Raw genomic sequence first — 13,310 nt, forward strand, 5'->3', positions numbered from 1 at the left:
TACAACATCATCACCTGATTCTACAGTACATCATCACCTGATTCTACAATACATCATCACCTGATTCTACAATACATCATCACCTGATTCTACAATACAACATAACCTGATTCTACAATACATCATCACCTGATTCTACAGTACATCATCACCTGATTCTACAATACATCATCACCTGATTCTACAGTACATCACCTGATTCTACAGTGCATTATCACCTGATTATACAATACATCATCACCTGATTCTACAATACATCTTCACCTGATTCTACAATACATCATCACCTGATTCTACAGTACATCATCACCTGATTCTACAGTACATCATCACCTGATTCTACAATACATCATCACCTGATTCTACAATACATCATCACCTGATTCTACAGTACATCACCTGATTCTACAGTACATCATCACCTGATTCTACAGTACATCATCACCTGATTCTACAGTACATCATCACCTGATTCTACAGTACATCATCACCTGATTCTACAATACATCTTCACCTGATTCTACAGAACATCATCACCTGATTCTACAATACATCATCACCTGATTCTACAATACATCATCACCTGATTCTACAGTACAACATCACCTGATTCTACAATACATCATCACCTGATTCTACAGAACATCATCACCTGATTCTACAATACATCATCACCTGATTCTACAATACATCATCACCTGATTCTACAGTACATCATCACCTGATTCTACAGTACATCATCACCTGATTCTACAATACATCATCACCTGATTCTACAATACATCATCACCTGATTCTACAGTACATCATCACCTGATTCTACAGTACATCATCACCTGATTCTACAGTACATCATCACCTGATTCTACAATACATCATCACCTGATTCTACAATACATCATCACCTGATTCTACAGTACAACATCACCTGATTCTACAATACATCATCACCTGATTCTACAATACATCATCACCTGATTCTACAATACACCATCACCATATTCTACAATACACCATCACCTGATTCTACAGTACATCATCACCTGATTCTACAGTACATCATCACCTGATTCTACAGTACATCATCACCTGATTCTACAGTACATCATCACCTGATTCTACAATACATCATCACCTGATTCTACAGTACATCATCACCTGATTCTACAGTACAACATCATCACCTGATTCTACAGTACATCATCACCTGATTCTACAATACATCATCACCTGATTCTACAATACATCATCACCTGATTCTACAATACAACATCACCTGATTCTACAATACATCATCACCTGATTCTACAGTACATCATCACCTGATTCTACAATACATCATCACCTGATTCTACAGTACATCACCTGATTCTACAGTACATTATCACCTGATTATACAATACATCATCACCTGATTCTACAATACATCTTCACCTGATTCTACAATACATCATCACCTGATTCTACAGTACATCATCACCTGATTCTACAGTACATCATCACCTGATTCTACAATACATCATCACCTGATTCTACAATACATCATCACCTGATTCTACAGTACATCACCTGATTCTACAGTACATCATCACCTGATTCTACAGTACATCATCACCTGATTCTACAGTACATCATCACCTGATTCTACAGTACATCATCACCTGATTCTACAATACATCTTCACCTGATTCTACAGAACATCATCACCTGATTCTACAATACATCATCACCTGATTCTACAATACATCATCACCTGATTCTACAGTACAACATCACCTGATTCTACAATACATCATCACCTGATTCTACAGAACATCATCACCTGATTCTACAATACATCATCACCTGATTCTACAATACATCATCACCTGATTCTACAGTACATCATCACCTGATTCTACAGTACATCATCACCTGATTCTACAATACATCATCACCTGATTCTACAATACATCATCACCTGATTCTACAGTACATCATCACCTGATTCTACAATACATCATCACCTGATTCTACAATACATCATCACCTGATTCTACAGTACATCATCACATGAATCTACAGTACATCATCACCTGATTCTACAGTACAACATAACCTGATTCTACAATACATCATCACCTGATTCTACAATACATCATCACCTGATTCTACAGTACATCATCACCTGATTCTACAGTACATCATCACCTGATTCTACAATACATCATCACCTGATTCTACAATACATCATCACCTGATTCTACAGTACAACATCACCTGATTCTACAATACATCATCACCTGATTCTACAATACATCATCACCTGATTCTACAATACACCATCACCATATTCTACAATACACCATCACCTGATTCTACAGTACATCATCACCTGATTCTACAGTACATCATCACCTGATTCTACAGTACATCATCACCTGATTCTACAGTACATCATCACCTGATTCTACAATACATCATCACCTGATTCTACAGTACATCATCACCTGATTCTACAGTACAACATCATCACCTGATTCTACAGTACAACATCATCACCTGATTCTACAATACATCATCACCTGATTCTACAATACATCATCACCTGATTCTACAATACATCATCACCTGATTCTACAGTACAACATCACCTGATTCTACAGTACATCATCACCTGATTCTACAATACATCATCACCTGATTCTACAATACAACATCACCTGATTCTACAATACATCATCACCTGATTCTAAAATACATCATCACCTGATTCTACAGTACATCATCACCTGATTCTACAGTACAACATCATCACCTGATTCTACAGTACATCATCACCTGATTCTACAATACATCATCACCTGATTCTACAATACATCATCACCTGATTCTACAGTACAACATCATCACCTGATTCTACAATACATCATCACCTGATTCTACAGTACATCATCACCTGATTCTACAATACATCATCACCTGATTCTACAGTACATCATCACCTGATTCTACAGTACATCATCACCTGATTCTACAATACATCATCACCTGATTCTACAATACATCATCACCTGATTCTACAGTACATCATCACCTGATTCTACAGTACAACATCATCACCTGATTCTACAGTACATCATCACCTGATTCTACAGTACATCATCACCTGATTCTACAGACATCATCACCTGATTCTACAGTACATCATCACCTGATTCTACAGTACAACATCACCTGATTCTACAATACATCATCACCTGATTCTACAGTACATCATCACCTGATTCTACAGTACATCATCACCTGATTCTACAGTACATCATCACCTGATTCTACAGTACATCATCACCTGATTCTACAGTACATCATCACCTGATTCTACAGTACATCATCACCTGATTCTACAGTACATCATCACCTGATTCTACAATACATCATCACCTGATTCTACAGTACATCATCACCTGATTCTACAATACATCATCACCTGATTCTACAGTACATCATCACCTGATTCTACAATACATCATCACCTGATTCTACAATACAACATCACCTGATTCTACAGTACAACCTCACCTGATTCTACAATACATCATCACCTGAATCTACAATACAACATCACCTGATTCTACAGTACATCATCACCTGATTCTACAATACATCATCACCTGATTCTACAATACATCATCACCTGATTCTACAATACAACATCACCTGATTCTACAATACATCATCACCTGATTCTACAATACATCATCACCTGATTCTACAATACATCATCACCTGATTCTACAGTACATCATCACCTGATTCTACAATACATCATCACCTGATTCTACAGTACATCACCTGATTCTACAGTACATTATCACCTGATTATACAATACATCATCACCTGATTCTACAATACATCTTCACCTGATTCTACAATACATCATCACCTGATTCTACAGTACATCATCACCTGATTCTACAGTACATCATCACCTGATTCTACAATACATCATCACCTGATTCTACAATACATCATCACCTGATTCTACAGTACATCACCTGCTTCTACAGTACATCATCACCTGATTCTACAGTACATCATCACCTGATTCTACAGTACATCATCACCTGATTCTACAGTACATCATCACCTGATTCTACAATACATCTTCACCTGATTCTACAGAACATCATCACCTGATTCTACAATACATCATCACCTGATTCTACAATACATCATCACCTGATTCTACAGTACAACATCACCTGATTCTACAATACATCATCACCTGATTCTACAGAACATCATCACCTGATTCTACAATACATCATCACCTGATTCTACAATACATCATCACCTGATTCTACAGTACATCATCACCTGATTCTACAGTACATCATCACCTGATTCTACAATACATCATCACCTGATTCTACAATACATCATCACCTGATTCTACAGTACATCATCACCTGATTCTACAATACATCATCACCTGATTCTACAATACATCATCACCTGATTCTACAGTACATCATCACATGAATCTACAGTACATCATCACCTGATTCTACAGTACAACATAACCTGATTCTACAATACATCATCACCTGATTCTACAATACATCATCACCTGATTCTACAGTACATCATCACCTGATTCTACAGTACATCATCACCTGATTCTACAATACATCATCACCTGATTCTACAATACATCATCACCTGATTCTACAGTACAACATCACCTGATTCTACAATACATCATCACCTGATTCTACAATACATCATCACCTGATTCTACAATACACCATCACCATATTCTACAATACACCATCACCTGATTCTACAGTACATCATCACCTGATTCTACAGTACATCATCACCTGATTCTACAGTACATCATCACCTGATTCTACAGTACATCATCACCTGATTCTACAATACATCATCACCTGATTCTACAGTACATCATCACCTGATTCTACAGTACAACATCATCACCTGATTCTACAGTACATCATCACCTGATTCTACAATACATCATCACCTGATTCTACAATACATCATCACCTGATTCTACAATACAACATCACCTGATTCTACAATACATCATCACCTGATTCTACAATACATCATCACCTGATTCTACAATACATCATCACCTGATTCTACAGTACATCATCACCTGATTCTACAATACATCATCACCTGATTCTACAGTACATCACCTGATTCTACAGTACATTATCACCTGATTATACAATACATCATCACCTGATTCTACAATACATCTTCACCTGATTCTACAATACATCATCACCTGATTCTACAGTACATCATCACCTGATTCTACAGTACATCATCACCTGATTCTACAATACATCATCACCTGATTCTACAATACATCATCACCTGATTCTACAGTACATCACCTGATTCTACAGTACATCATCACCTGATTCTACAGTACATCATCACCTGATTCTACAGTACATCATCACCTGATTCTACAGTACATCATCACCTGATTCTACAATACATCTTCACCTGATTCTACAGAACATCATCACCTGATTCTACAATACATCATCACCTGATTCTACAATACATCATCACCTGATTCTACAGTACAACATCACCTGATTCTACAATACATCATCACCTGATTCTACAGAACATCATCACCTGATTCTACAATACATCATCACCTGATTCTACAATACATCATCACCTGATTCTACAGTACATCATCACCTGATTCTACAGTACATCATCACCTGATTCTACAATACATCATCACCTGATTCTACAATACATCATCACCTGATTCTACAGTACATCATCACCTGATTCTACAGTACATCATCACCTGATTCTACAATACATCATCACCTGATTCTACAATACATCATCACCTGATTCTACAGTACATCATCACCTGATTCTACAATACATCATCACCTGATTCTACAATACATCATCACCTGATTCTACAATACATCATCACCTGATTCTACAATACATCATCACCTGATTCTACAATACATCATCACCTGATTCTACAATACATCATCACCTGATTCTACAGTACATCATCACCTGATTCTACAATACATCATCACCTGATTCTACAGTACATCATCACCTGATTCTACAGTACATTATCACCTGATTATACAATACATCATCACCTGATTCTACAATACATCATCACCTGATTCTACAATACATCATCACCTGATTCTACAGTACATCATCACCTGATTCTACAGTACATCATCACCTGATTCTACAATACATCATCACCTGATTCTACAATACATCATCACCTGATTCTACAGTACATCATCACCTGATTCTACAGTACATCATCACCTGATTCTACAGTACATCATCACCTGATTCTACAGTACATCATCACCTGATTCTACAGTACATCATCACCTGATTCTACAATACATCATCACCTGATTCTACAGATACATCATCACCTGATTCTACAATACATCATCACCTGATTCTACAATACATCATCACCTGATTCTACAGTACAACATCACCTGATTCTACAATACATCATCACCTGATTCTACAGAACATCATCACCTGATTCTACAATACATCATCACCTGATTCTACAATACATCATCACCTGATTCTACAGTACATCATCACCTGATTCTACAGTACATCATCACCTGATTCTACAATACATCATCACCTGATTCTACAATACATCATCACCTGATTCTACAATACATCATCACCTGATTCTACAGTACATCATCACATGAATCTACAGTACATCATCACCTGATTCTACAGTACAACATAACCTGATTCTACAATACATCATCACCTGATTCTACAATACATCATCACCTGATTCTACAGTACATCATCACCTGATTCTACAGTACATCATCACCTGATTCTACAATACATCATCACCTGATTCTACAATACATCATCACCTGATTCTACAGTACAACATCACCTGATTCTACAATACATCATCACCTGATTCTACAATACATCATCACCTGATTCTACAATACACCATCACCATATTCTACAATACACCATCACCTGATTCTACAGTACATCATCACCTGATTCTACAGTACATCATCACCTGATTCTACAGTACATCATCACCTGATTCTACAGTACATCATCACCTGATTCTACAATACATCATCACCTGATTCTACAGTACATCATCACCTGATTCTACAGTACAACATCATCACCTGATTCTACAGTACATCATCACCTGATTCTACAATACATCATCACCTGATTCTACAATACATCATCACCTGATTCTACAATACAACATCACCTGATTCTACAATACATCATCACCTGATTCTACAATACATCATCACCTGATTCTACAATACATCATCACCTGATTCTACAGTACATCATCACCTGATTCTACAATACATCATCACCTGATTCTACAGTACATCACCTGATTCTACAGTACATTATCACCTGATTATACAATACATCATCACCTGATTCTACAATACATCTTCACCTGATTCTACAATACATCATCACCTGATTCTACAGTACATCATCACCTGATTCTACAGTACATCATCACCTGATTCTACAATACATCATCACCTGATTCTACAATACATCATCACCTGATTCTACAGTACATCATCACCTGATTCTACAGTACATCATCACCTGATTCTACAGTACATCATCACCTGATTCTACAGTACATCATCACCTGATTCTACAGTACATCATCACCTGATTCTACAATACATCATCACCTGATTCTACAGTACATCATCACCTGATTCTACAATACATCATCACCTGATTCTACAATACATCATCACCTGATTCTACAGTACATCATCACCTGATTCTACAATACATCATCACCTGATTCTACAGATACATCATCACCTGATTCTACAATACATCATCACCTGATTCTACAATACATCATCACCTGATTCTACAGTACATCATCACCTGATTCTACAGTACATCATCACCTGATTCTACAATACATCATCACCTGATTCTACAATACATCATCACCTGATTCTACAGTACATCATCACCTGATTCTACAGTACATCATCACCTGATTCTACAATACATCATCACCTGATTCTACAATACATCATCACCTGATTCTACAGTACAACATCACCTGATTCTACAATACATCATCACCTGATTCTACAATACATCATCACCTGATTCTACAATACACCATCACCATATTCTACAATACACCATCACCTGATTCTACAGTACATCATCACCTGATTCTACAGTACATCATCACCTGATTCTACAGTACATCATCACCTGATTCTACAGTACATCATCACCTGATTCTACAATACATCATCACCTGATTCTACAGTACATCATCACCTGATTCTACAGTACAACATCATCACCTGATTCTACAGTACAACATCATCACCTGATTCTACAATACATCATCACCTGATTCTACAATACATCATCACCTGATTCTACAATACATCATCACCTGATTCTACAGTACAACATCATCACCTGATTCTACAGTACATCATCACCTGATTCTACAGTACATCATCACCTGATTCTACAATACATCATCACCTGATTCTACAATACAACATCACCTGATTCTACAATACATCATCACCTGATTCTAAAATACATCATCACCTGATTCTACAGTACATCATCACCTGATTCTACAGTACAACATCATCACCTGATTCTACAGTACATCATCACCTGATTCTACAATACATCATCACCTGATTCTACAATACATCATCACCTGATTCTACAGTACAACATCATCACCTGATTCTACAATACATCATCACCTGATTCTACAGTACATCATCACCTGATTCTACAGTACATCATCACCTGATTCTACAATACATCATCACCTGATTCTACAATACATCATCACCTGATTCTACAGTACATCATCACCTGATTCTACAGTACAACATCATCACCTGATTCTACAGTACATCATCACCTGATTCTACAGTACATCATCACCTGATTCTACAGACATCATCACCTGATTCTACAGTACATCATCACCTGATTCTACAGTACAACATCACCTGATTCTACAGTACATCATCACCTGATTCTACAATACATCATCACCTGATTCTACAGTACATCATCACCTGATTCTACAATACATCATCACCTGATTCTACAGTACATCAGTACATCATCACCTGATTCTACAGTACAACATCATCACCTGATTCTACAATACATCATCACCTGATTCTATAGTACATCATCACCTGATTCTACAATACATCATCACCTGATTCTACAGTACATCATCACCTGATTCTACAGTACATCATCACCTGATTCTACAATACATCACCTGATTCTACAATACATCATCACCTGATTCTACAGTACAACATCATCACCTGATTCTACAATACATCACCACCTGATTCTACAGTACATCATCACCTGATTCTACAGTACAACATCATCACCTGATTCTACAGTACAACATCATCACCTGATTCTACAATACATCATCACCTGATTCTACAATACATCATCACCTGATTCTACAATACATCATCACCTGATTCTACAGTACAACATCATCACCTGATTCTACAGTACATCATCACCTGATTCTACAGTACATCATCACCTGATTCTACAATACATCATCACCTGATTCTACAATACAACATCACCTGATTCTACAATACATCATCACCTGATTCTAAAATACATCATCACCTGATTCTACAGTACATCATCACCTGATTCTACAGTACAACATCATCACCTGATTCTACAGTACATCATCACCTGATTCTACAATACATCATCACCTGATTCTACAATACATCATCACCTGATTCTACAGTACAACATCATCACCTGATTCTACAATACATCATCACCTGATTCTACAGTACATCATCACCTGATTCTACAGTACATCATCACCTGATTCTACAATACATCATCACCTGATTCTACAATACATCATCACCTGATTCTACAGTACATCATCACCTGATTCTACAGTACAACATCATCACCTGATTCTACAGTACATCATCACCTGATTCTACAGTACATCATCACCTGATTCTACAGACATCATCACCTGATTCTACAGTACATCATCACCTGATTCTACAGTACAACATCACCTGATTCTACAGTACATCATCACCTGATTCTACAATACATCATCACCTGATTCTACAGTACATCATCACCTGATTCTACAATACATCATCACCTGATTCTACAGTACATCAGTACATCATCACCTGATTCTACAGTACAACATCATCACCTGATTCTACAATACATCATCACCTGATTCTACAGTACATCATCACCTGATTCTACAATACATCATCACCTGATTCTACAGTACATCATCACCTGATTCTACAGTACATCATCACCTGATTCTACAATACATCACCTGATTCTACAATACATCATCACCTGATTCTACAATACAACATCATCACCTGATTCTACAGTACATCATCACCTGATTCTACAGTACATCATCACCTGATTCTACAGTACATCATCACCTGATTCTACAGTACATACATCATCACCTGATTCTACAATACATCATCACCTGATTCTACAGTACATCATCACCTGATTCTACAATACATCATCACCTGATTCTACAATACATCATCACCTGATTCTACAGTACATCATCACCTGATTCTACAGTACATCATCACCTGATTCTACAGTACATCATCACCTGATTCTACATTACATCATCACCTGATTCTACAATACATCATCACCTGATTCTACAGTACATCATCACCTGATTCTACAGTACATCATCACCTGATTCTACAATACATCATCACCTGATTCTACAATACATCATCACCTGATTCTACAATACATCATCACCTGATTCTACAATACATCATCACCTGATTCTACAGTACATCATCACCTGATTCTACAGTACAACATCATCACCTGATTCTACAGTACATCATCACCTGATTCTACAATACATCATCACCTGATTCTACAATACATCATCACCTGATTCTACAGTACAACATCATCACCTGATTCTACAATACATCATCACCTGATTCTACAGTACATCATCACCTGATTCTACAGTACATCATCACCTGATTCTACAATACATCATCACCTGATTCTACAATACATCATCACCTGATTCTACAGTACATCATCACCTGATTCTACAGTACAACATCATCACCTGATTCTACAGTACATCATCACCTGATTCTACAGTACATCATCACCTGATTCTACAGTACATCATCACCTGATTCTACAGTACATCATCACCTGATTCTACAGTACAACATCACCTGATTCTACAGTACATCATCACCTGATTCTACAATACATCATCACCTGATTCTACAGTACATCATCACCTGATTCTACAATACATCATCACCTGATTCTACAGTACATCAGTACATCATCACCTGATTCTACAGTACAACATCATCACCTGATTCTACAATACATCATCACCTGATTCTACAGTACATCATCACCTGATTCTACAATACATCATCACCTGATTCTACAGTACATCATCACCTGATTCTACAGTACATCATCACCTGATTCTACAATACATCACCTGATTCTACAATACATCATCACCTGATTCTACAATACAACATCATCACCTGATTCTACAGTACATCATCACCTGATTCTACAGTACATCATCACCTGATTCTACAGTACATACATCATCACCTGATTCTACAATACATCATCACCTGATTCTACAGTACATCATCACCTGATTCTACAATACATCATCACCTGATTCTACAATACATCATCACCTGATTCTACAGTACATCATCACCTGATTCTACAGTACATCATCACCTGATTCTACAGTACATCATCACCTGATTCTACATTACATCATCACCTGATTCTACAATACATCATCACCTGATTCTACAGTACATCATCACCTGATTCTACAGTACAACATCATCACCTGATTCTACAGTACATCATCACCTGATTCTACAGTACATCATCACCTGATTCTACAGTACATCATCACCTGATTCTACAGTACATCATCACCTGATTCTACAGTACATCATCACCTGATTCTACAGTACATCATCACCTGATTCTACAATACATCATCACCTGATTCTACAGTACATCATCACCTGATTCTACAATACATCATCACCTGATTCTACAGTACATCAGTACATCATCACCTGATTCTACAGTACAACATCATCACCTGATTCTACAATACATCATCACCTGATTCTACAGTACATCATCACCTGATTCTACAATACATCATCACCTGATTCTACAGTACATCATCACCTGATTCTACAATACATCATCACCTGATTCTACAATACATCACCTGATTCTACAATACATCATCACCTGATTCTACAATACAACATCATCACCTGATTCTACAGTACATCATCACCTGATTCTACAGTACATCATCACCTGATTCTACAGTACATCATCACCTGATTCTACAGTACATACATCATCACCTGATTCTACAATACATCATCACCTGATTCTACAGTACATCATCACCTGATTCTACAATACATCATCACCTGATTCTACAATACATCATCACCTGATTCTACAGTACATCATCACCTGATTCTACAGTACATCATCACCTGATTCTACAGTACATCATCACCTGATTCTACATTACATCATCACCTGATTCTACAATACATCATCACCTGATTCTACAATACATCATCACCTGATTCTACAATAAATCATCACCTGATTCTACAGTACATCATCACCTGATTCTACAGTACATCATCACCTGATTCTACAATACATCATCACCTGATTCTACAATACATCATCACCTGATTCTACAGTACATCATCACCTGATTCTACAGTACATCATCACCTGATTCTACAGTACAACATCATCACCTGATTCTACAGTACATCATCACCTGATTCTACAGTACATCTTCACCTGATTCTACAGTACATCATCACCTGATTCTACAATACATCATCACCTGATTCTATATTACATCATCACCTGATTCTACAATACATCATCACCTGATTCTACAATACAACATCATCACCTGATTCTACAATACATCATCACCTGATTCTACAATACATCATCACCTGATTCTACAATACATCATCACCTGATTCTACAATACTGATCACATACATCATCACCTGATTCTACAGTACATCATCAC

The sequence above is a fragment of the Salvelinus alpinus genome, chromosome 8 (genome assembly GCF_045679555.1).
Source record: "Salvelinus alpinus chromosome 8, SLU_Salpinus.1, whole genome shotgun sequence".
Lineage (NCBI taxonomy): Eukaryota > Metazoa > Chordata > Actinopteri > Salmoniformes > Salmonidae > Salvelinus > Salvelinus alpinus.